The following is a 10280-nucleotide window of genomic DNA, read 5'->3' on the forward strand; positions in this document are numbered from 1 at the left end:
TCATTATTTCTATTCCTATTACCTGTTGCCTGGCATTGTGTTTAGGCCCTAATTGTCTTGCTCAACAATGAATGTGTGTGTGCGCGCGCGCGCACGTTCCGGAAATGAAACTATTGCACAATGGTTACGCGGCAATCAAGTCTGATTGATCTATGTATTGCTACATTTAACCAAACAAAATTAATTGCTGCGAGACACTCGAGAGACCCCGCACTGTTGTGTTCCCGAAGGTGACAATGATTATGTATACATTACACGTTTGTTAAACATGTATTTGCAATTTACCTTTTATAACAAGCGGTAACTAAACATCGTTAACACATCGATTTGTAATGGATTACTTAGGCTGCGTTCCGAAATTCATTGCCAGATCGTGGTGAAAATCCATAGTATACGTAGTAACGTGAAATGTAGATTTTCAGTACTGACAGGATCGAAACGCAGTCTTAGTCACCAAATAGACGATAGAAGGCAACATTACCTTCAATTACTCATACGTATTCTTTAACGAGTGACAAGGGAGTACATTCACTACAATCGCAGACTCGAATTGAAAATTAAAATCCGGTACTGCTCCTTTTTTGTAATATTAAAAACTGCAATATTTTTTACCAGAGGATGGGACGAGGGATATTCGGATATATATAAAAGCAAATGATTCAACCTTAGATGCAAAAGTATCATTACTTTTATCCGTTTAATTCTAGTTCAATTATAATAATTAAAGCAATTTAACATATTATTTTAATATAGTCCTTTTCGGAAAAAAGCATGCCGATATTCGTGACAAAATAGATATCTTAATGTTACCAGTATAACTTTCAGCGTTTTTTTTCCTTTTTAATTATTCTTGCGCATCGATTCATTTCTCCAAAGTGTATAATTAAATCGCTAAATAATTAGAAATATTAAATATTTCTTTTTATATCTGTGATATAAATTTTTTATGTGTATAAAAAAGTAAAGAAGCGGGAGGACTGTGGTTATCGAAGCTGTGATGCTAACAATTGTAGAAAATTTATAGTATTTTATTTGAAATTAAAAGTTCAATTACAATATAATTAAACATTATTCTGCTGTGCAATAATGCTTACTTATAAATGAGACAAAGTGTAGAATATTTTATTTCTCGAAGAAATGAATCGAACTGCTGCACAAATTAAAGATATTTGAAAAGACAAATGCAATTGTAGTTAAAATAAATTTTTGTTAATAACTACTTGATGTCAATCCAAATAAAACAATAATTTTATGTATTGATAAAGATCTTTTGTGTTTAATTATATGTCTAATGTAATATTTCAATCAAGGAAGAACAATTTAGATAGTAAAGAAATCCTCTATTTTGACCTGACATAATAAAATAAAAACGATCACCCTTGACAGATTGATTACACAAAAAATAAAAATAACGAGTTAACGCAATTTAAACAAAGTTTATTATTCTCTCATTTTCTCAATACATAATTTCCTGTCTATTTTGTTACACAATTTTAATTAAATTAAACAAGAAATTTTGTTACATTGTAAACATTAATAATAATGAAATAAAAAGGAAGTTGTTTTGTGAAGAAACGTTTTATAATAATTTTTATATCCTGATGTATGTTACATACATATATAAATAGGTTTTCAAATTTATTTTTTTCCCAGATAAGTACGACATGTATTAAAATAGCATGTTTTTTCTTTTTTTTTTTTCATTTGCGTTTGATACCGTAGATTGGTGAAATGTTACAAAAATTCTTTTTTTTTTTTGTCAATATCCTGCATTAAGGTAAATACTGCACATATATATACATATATATATATAGGCTGGGTTCGGGGAGACGCTATTAGTGCTAAAAGTATCATTTTATCCTTGTTGCTCAGTGAATGTCGAAGAAAGATAGAGCACGCTTACAACGCCAAAAGCATGCTCTCCGAACCCAACTATAATGTAAAATTTAGTTTGCATTGTATTTTATATTTATTTTCTGTTAAATATGGAGATTTATTTCCTGTCTATCAAAACAGTAACTCATGCGATTTAAACTGTTGTAATTTACAAGAAGAGCAATATAATCTTTAATATATATTATAAATCTATTTTGAATGCATATATCAAATGGTATAATGTTAAAAACAAATAAATTCATATCGACAATGTTGCATAATACAAGAAAATGACGCGCATAATTTCTCGTCTATTCCCACACAGCACACTTTATCCTAGGGATGTCCCTGGAATGTCATTTTGGGATATCGCAATATCGTTGGATATCCGTGGACCGTCTGCGATATCCGAGAGATATCCAAGGGATGCACAAATGTCCACCGATTTGATATCCTGTAGATATCTCAAACGATATCCAGAGGATGTCCAAGGGATTTCCTGAGATATCGTAATATACCCTAGTAAAAAAATTTGTCAGAATTAAAAAATTTTTTTTCAGGATTTCTGATAAATGTTTCGATTTTTTATAATTGAAACGTTTTTCGGAAAAATTTTAAAAATAAAAAATTTTGATTAATTAAAAAAATTTTTGAATATTTCTAAGTATTTTTAAGAGTTTCTAAGAATTGAAAAAAACTTGAACAAAAAATAAAAAATTCTAATTATTTTTACGGCAATTTTGTAAGAGAAAGAAGACTATAATATAACATGTTTCAGCCAAGCCGTCGTACCTGTTAAAGCATGTTTAATAGTTTAATATCTCTATACCTGAAAAAACGGTCACCCATCCAAGTGTCAACCCTCGTCGATGTCGCTTGACTTTGAAGACCGTACGCATTCTAACGCTTCGTGGTGATCCATAAACACTTCTTGTTTATAGATTCATATTTGTTATAGATCATTACAATAGATGTTGTCAGAAGGATAAAACATGTATAGTTAACTTATATTTTTATAAATAAATATGAAGTTTTACCTTTTTTTTTACTTTTTTTACTATTTTTATACATGCGGCGCGCAAAATAGTATGTAGATTAACTTATTAAAAAATCTGTTTTTGCTCTGTTTGTATAAAATAAAAAAATTTTTTTAATGTCATTTTTTATAATTTTTTAGTATATGTAGCATATTATTAATATGCCACATTGTTTCCATAAGTGTATTTTTTTATGTTCTGACGTTTTAATCTACGTTTCTTAAAGATTTAATTTACGCTTCTGTCACTCTTTTGTTACATTATAATTAACTTTCTCTTTACACTTGATTTATGCTCCATTAATTGTAGAGATAAAAAAGATATGATGGGATATTATTTGGATGTAATAGGATATCGTAAGATATTAATGAATATCTTACAATATCTTATAATATTTTAAGATATTTTTTGGGATATCGAAATATATTAATAAGATATCATATGATATCTTAAGATATTTTACGATATTTTAAGATATTTTTGTAGGATATCCCGGGAGCTACTCATTGAGATATCCGTGAGATCGCCTTCGTCTGTCTGGGATAATTTGGGATATCCTCAGGATAAAGTGTGCTGTGTGGGTTATTGCAATTTGACTGACGTGAGAAAAAAAGAGGAATCTTAATTAATTTGTATTTGGACTTATCTTTACAAGTTACAGTATTGTATACGTTTTATTTGATTTATTCATTTAATGTGGTTCAACTTTAGTTGAAAATTGGAATGGAAGAGCATCAATCTATTTTGTAGACTTAATTACCCAGATAGCACACGGACGTCCTTAGGACGTCCTCAGGACGTCCAGGACGGACTTCGTGGATATCCCGGGACGTCCTCAGGACATCCTGAGGAATAGCAAACGAGCGCCACTTTTTAGTCCTCAGGACATCCTGAGGACAGTCTATCGGACATCCTGAGGACAGTCCATCGGACGTCCTGAGGATACCATAGGATTTCCTCAGGACATCCTCAGGAATAGCAAACAATGACCACTTTTTATCAGATTTTTTAGATTTTTTTTTTTTAGGATTTTTGATAAATGTATCGATTTTTTATAAGAAACTTATAAGAAATTTTTTGAAACGTTTCTCAGAAAAATTTAAAAAATAAAAAATTCCGATTAATTTAGAAAATTTTTTAAATATTTCTAAGTATTTTTAACAGTTTTTGAGAATTGAAAAAAAACTTTAACAAAAAATTAAAAGTTCTAATTATTTCTACGATAATTTTGTAAGAGGAAGAAGACTATACATGTTTTAGCGACAGTTGTACCTGTTAAAGCATGTTTAATTTCTGTACCCGAGAAAACGGTCACCCATCCAAGTATCAACCATCGCCGACGATGCTTGACTTCGAAGACCATACGCATCCTAACGCTTCGTGATGATCCATGAGTACTTCTTGTTTATGCATACATATATTTGTTATAGATCATTACAATAGATGTTGTCAGAAGGATGAAACATATATAGTTAACTTATATTTTTATAAATAAATATAAAGTTTTACAGTTTTTTAAAGTCATTTTTACATATGCGCGCGAAATAGCATGTGGAATAACTTATTAAAAAACTGTTTTTGCGCCGTTTGTATAAAATAAAATTAAAAAATTATTTAATGTCATCTTTTATAATTTTTTAGTATTGTTAATATGCCATATTGTTTCAATAAGTGTAGACATTCAATCTGACTTTAAAGTCAACATTTTTACACATTTGATTTTGCAATACATTCTAGAAATACGTACGATATTCAAAGATTTCTCACTTGCTATATTAATTTACGTTTTTTTCAAAAATTACTATACGTCCAGGATGTCCTGAATACTATTTTAGGATGTCCTGAGGACTTTCGTAGGATGTCCTGAGGACTCTCTTAGGACGTCCTAAGGACTGTCTTGGGATGTCCTGAGGATTGTTTTAGAATGTCCTGAGGACTGTCTTAGGATGTCCTGAGGACTTTCAGGATATCATTCTTAGAACATTCTGTGCTATCTAAAATGTCTGGTATTTATACAGTCATTATATTTAAGTTTATCTTCAGACATTTTGTAGCTAATCCCAGACAGCACAGGACATCCTATGGACGTTCATTTTGTGTCCATTTTGAGTCCACACATCCATGGACATGAAATGGACGTCCATCATATGTCTGATTTCAGACATTCATCAATGGCCAATATTTGGACATCTATAGAATATTCGATCTTGGGCCTGTATTGTCGATTTTTAATTATTAAAATAGTCTTAATTACTATCTCAATACACACGATATTTCCGGACCCTTATACAATGAGTCCCAATAAACATAAAACATAGCAGCAACATTGCAGCAATGTTATAACATTGTAGCAATATTACAGCAATATTACAAAATTGCCGCAATGTTGCTACAATATTCTGTGTTTGCTGGCGTCGTTCATGTCCGTCCTTAATTTTTATCATTTCTATATATATAGAATCTAAATATATAGAAATTATTAAATAATTTGTATGTATCATCAAAAAATATATATATATATTTATATATGTAATATTTTCAAATTTTATCGGTGCCTATATTTTATATATAACTTTAAATATATTTATAATATCGATCTGTATTATTAATAAATAAATAAATATGTATATATATACATTATAATATATAATATATACATAAATCTCTTAATCACAATAATTTATAATATTGATTTATTATGTTGTATTTTGTTTCATATAATAAATATATAATTTGATTCTGTATTTCAAATTTATTATTGCTCATAATCTTCTCCTTTATATTTTTGAAACATTTATTTTAGCAATAATTACGAATACTAGAGCATTAAAAAATATGTCCATTTGAGGTCTTTTCAGATCCATTTCTGGTCCATTTCAGGTTTTTGGATGTCCAATGGACGTCTGAAGTTGTGAACAACGAGCGTCCATAAGACGTCCACTGGACGTCCCTCTAACCTTATTTTACTCAATGGACGTCCCGATGTCCAAGCTCGGACGTCCAGTGAACGTTCAATGAACGTCCATGTGCTCTCTGGGTAGTGAATGTGTTTAATCATTGGCTGATCAGCTTAAATTCACTACTTGATACGCGTACCAAGTGCTCGGTGTAAATTAGGACTCTGTCTAATCAGTAGCATAATGGGCGCTAGACAAAGAAAGAAATTGACCCGGACCATGTCTCCTCTTTGTCTTTCTGCCGGACACTTTTCAAAAGCTTTTTGCAGGAAATGCGCAGTTCATGCTTTATGTTAATGATTTTTACAAAATTTGGATTAACCCACTATTGCAGCAAGCTCTTTAATTGAAAAAGGCCCAAAAGAAATAATCAAACCATAATAGGTCCAAAATTTGGTTTATTTCAGACTTTCTATAAATGTCCGAAATTGTGACAAACGTATATCCCATGGACGTCCATTAAAGGACTTTCTATGAACGTACAAAGTTGTGCCAAACGTATATCCTATGGATGTCCATCGAATATCTAACGGACCTTATTTGGCTCTTAATGGACGTCCGAATGTCCAGAAGCGGATATCCATTGGACATACAATGGATGTCCTTGTGCTATCTGGGATGAAACTCTTTATACAATATTTTAAGAATAACGTTTTCAGCTAGAATACATATATCCTCAGGACATCCCAAGGATGTTCTCAAGACATGAGTAAAATTTCAATTTATATTAATACTATTACAGAATTTAACATTCTAAACTTACTTTAGAAGTCAAATTTATACATAAAATATTTACAATAATACAACTATTATCCTGACAATTATATATATCCTGACAAGATCCCAGGACATCCCGAGACATATTCAGGATGATCCTGAGGACGTCCTGTGCTATCTGGGTATTAAAATGTTCTAATAAAGAACCAACTGAGGATGAAGAGATTGAAGCAGACATGTATGATGCAATGATTACCACGTTACAAACTACTCAAAGATGATGATTCTCCTAAAGTAATTTTTAATTCTGCCATTTCATTAGTTAATAGGTAACATATTTTATTTTATTTATAATATTTATTGTAAGTGAAAAATACAGTACATTTTCCGATACTAAATTAAGCTAGCTAATATTAATGTTTTAAATCACGCAGATATTGCATGAAACTACCAATTAAGCGATACATTCTCGAGATTAATATCAGAATGGCGTATTGAGACGGTGAATGTCCATGATACAGTCATGTATATTTGTTTATTACGTCTTCCCCTCAATTCACCGTTGAAATATGTTATTACGGTAAAAATTATATTTTATATAATACGTATAGAATATAATATTATACCACCCAGACAGCACCAGATATCGTACGAATATTATACTCTCATACGTAATGTACTGTGATCATACCGAATATACGTAAAACATTCATATAACGTCTCAATAGAATGTCATTTTGATATATCCTCAAGATAAACTTAGAATATAGCGACTGAACTTCGCAACTCCTACTGAATATACTGAGATTATATCTAATATACTCAAAACATCCGTAAAATATCCTATGATATATCTCATGTATATCTATCACATATTTCCAAAATATCCGCGTAATATCGAAAGTGAATCATGTCAACGCTATCTATGATCTGTAACGTTACGCATTTTCGTCTGCCGTGTGATGCAGACACGTGGTGAAGTGTAGGGTGTGAACGTGCGAACACGAACTCACGGACAACGTGGTTTTCTCAGGAATTACGCCCAGATAACTCTGGTATGTACATAAGATATAATATAGTAACGTAAACTATAATAATATATATATATATTGTATATATACATATATTATTTAGGTTATAACCTACAATTATCTGAGCATAATTTCCCAAAGCACCCCAGCGTATTCAACAGATATTACGCTTCATTTTTTGCGATAGCTTCCTGATGTGCGAAATGATTAATTCCTCTTCTTATTTCTTCTTGCTAATTCTGTATGTTTAATTCCTTGTTCCTTATTCCTCTCATTATGCATGAGCCCATATAATGTGAACATACTGTAGACATATTGTGAATATACTGAAGATATACTTTAGACATACGTATAACATTCTTAAGATATATTCGGTATATTCTCATAAACTGCCAGCGAAATTCTATGGGATAAGGCAACGCGGACATAGTACGTTATGAGTATATACTCGCCATATCACAGACGTATCTCTAATATTATACGAATATTGCAATATACTTTCGCAATATCCTATTATCGTTCTCATAATCTACATGTGCTGTCTGGGCATAGGGATTATAATATAAAGTATGTTATAGCATCATGTTCTTTTAATTGTAGTTTACCAGATGCACACGGACCAAATGCGCACAGACCAAACGGACACAATAACCAACAAACTTACCACATGGGTTGCGACTTTTCGGGCACCTCTACCGGCGAAGCCCCCCCTTGCACCCCCCCCCCCCGTGTGTGTGTGTGTGCAAAGCATTCTCTGCACCACATAGGTTTGCGACTGTGCGCATTTGGTCCATGTGCATTAGATCCGTGCGCATTTGGTCTGTGTCCGTTTCACTCAGCCTGCTGTGTCCGTTTATTACTGTGCGCATCTGGAACTCACTCCATCAATTTACAGAAGGACACGGAGTGTTTTAACAATTCTTATTATTGTTTGATATTTTGTCGAAAATGACTAACGGAAAATAAGTCTCGCTCATTCTGCCTCTAACTACCGAACGTTACACTTGTCTCTAGCGCTTTGTCGAATACTCTGTGTGTTGTTGCTCCTTTTAATATTATGTTTTAAGATCTGCGATTAATATATATAAGTTTACAGTTTTCTGCAATACGCATACCAGTTTATTCATAACACGGTTTCCATATATCGTTTTTAATCTTATAAATTTATTTTAATATGAAAACCAACTTACGAAAAAATTTCATTATTTTTTATTTTATTATTCATTTAATTATATTATTGATTGGTTTACGTTTTATTTATTATGACATAATTTGATACGAAGTGAGCTGTTTTATGATTGTTTAATGGTCATCTTGTTTTATTGTTTAATTATATTTTCGTGTCCATCATTTCATTCATGTTTTAAGTTCATACATATTGGTAATGTTATGACTGAATTATGACTGAAGAGAACTAAGTATAGTTAAAACGTTTCTTTAACACAGTGTTATTAGTCGCGTTTATAATCATATAATGTTTATCTAATTAATTATAATGTATTAAGAAAATTTGTCTTGGCTCGATACATTGACCTGTTTATCATATTATAATTGTAGTTTGTTTCATTCGATTTTGAAAGACGATTTTCACTTACTGAAAATTCGGAGAACAATTATTGCCTTAATTTACATGGAGTTTTAACTAATAACTAATCCAACAACTTGTTTTTTTTTAATTTTAAATTAAAATTTTGTTAAAACAAAATTTGCTAGAAATTGAGTAAAGTTTATGATTTGACTATTTTGTTGTCCAACTCCAGATGAAATTAATGTCCGACATTATTTTTTATTTTTATTTTTACACATGTACCCATACAGCACAAAGCTCCGATTAAGTTTCCAGGGAGTTCATTTTGCTGAGCTCCCGAGGAGCTTACAAAATTCGACAAAACAAGCTCCCAGAGAGTTCGTTTTGCTGAGTTTCCGAGAACCTTACAAAATTCGACCAAACAAGCTCCCAGGGAGTTTATTTTGCTGAGCTCCCGAGAAGCTTACAAAATTTGACAAAACAAGCTCCCAGGGAGTTCGTTTTATTGAGTTTCCGAGAAGCTTACAAAATTCGACAAAACAAGCTCCTAAGGAGTTCATTTTGCTGAGCTCCCGGGGAGCTTACAAAATTCGACAAAACAAGCTCCCAGGGAGTTCGTTTTGCTGAGTTTCCGAGAACCTTACAAAATTTGACAAAACAAGCTCCCAGGGAGTTTATTTTGCTAAGCTCCCGAGAAGCTTACAAAATTTGACAAAACAAGCTCCCAGAGAGTTCGTTTTGCTGAGTTTCCGAGAACCTTACAAAATTCGACAAAACAAACTCCCAGGGAGTTCATTTTACTGAGCTCCCGAGAAGTTTACAAAATTCGACAAAACAAGCTCCCAGGGAGTTCATTTTACTGAGTTTTCAAGAAGTTTACAAAATTCGACAAAACAAACTCCCAGAGATTGAACATATCGGGTAAATTAATGTACTGCATGTATAGTCATATAGCCGCGAATAGTTCGCAAGATCGCCACTAGGCGAAGGCACGGCGCTCCTTCTCGTGAGAAAATTTACTCTAAAAGGCTTATAAAAGAAAACCATCACTCACGGCTTACCTAGCAGTTAGTATTTCACTAGCAGCAAAGTGTAGTATATTGTTTTTGTTACACGAAGAGAGTTCGTGGGCCTT

Source organism: Monomorium pharaonis, chromosome 5 (genome assembly GCF_013373865.1).
Source record: "Monomorium pharaonis isolate MP-MQ-018 chromosome 5, ASM1337386v2, whole genome shotgun sequence".
Taxonomy (NCBI): Eukaryota; Metazoa; Arthropoda; class Insecta; order Hymenoptera; family Formicidae; genus Monomorium; species Monomorium pharaonis.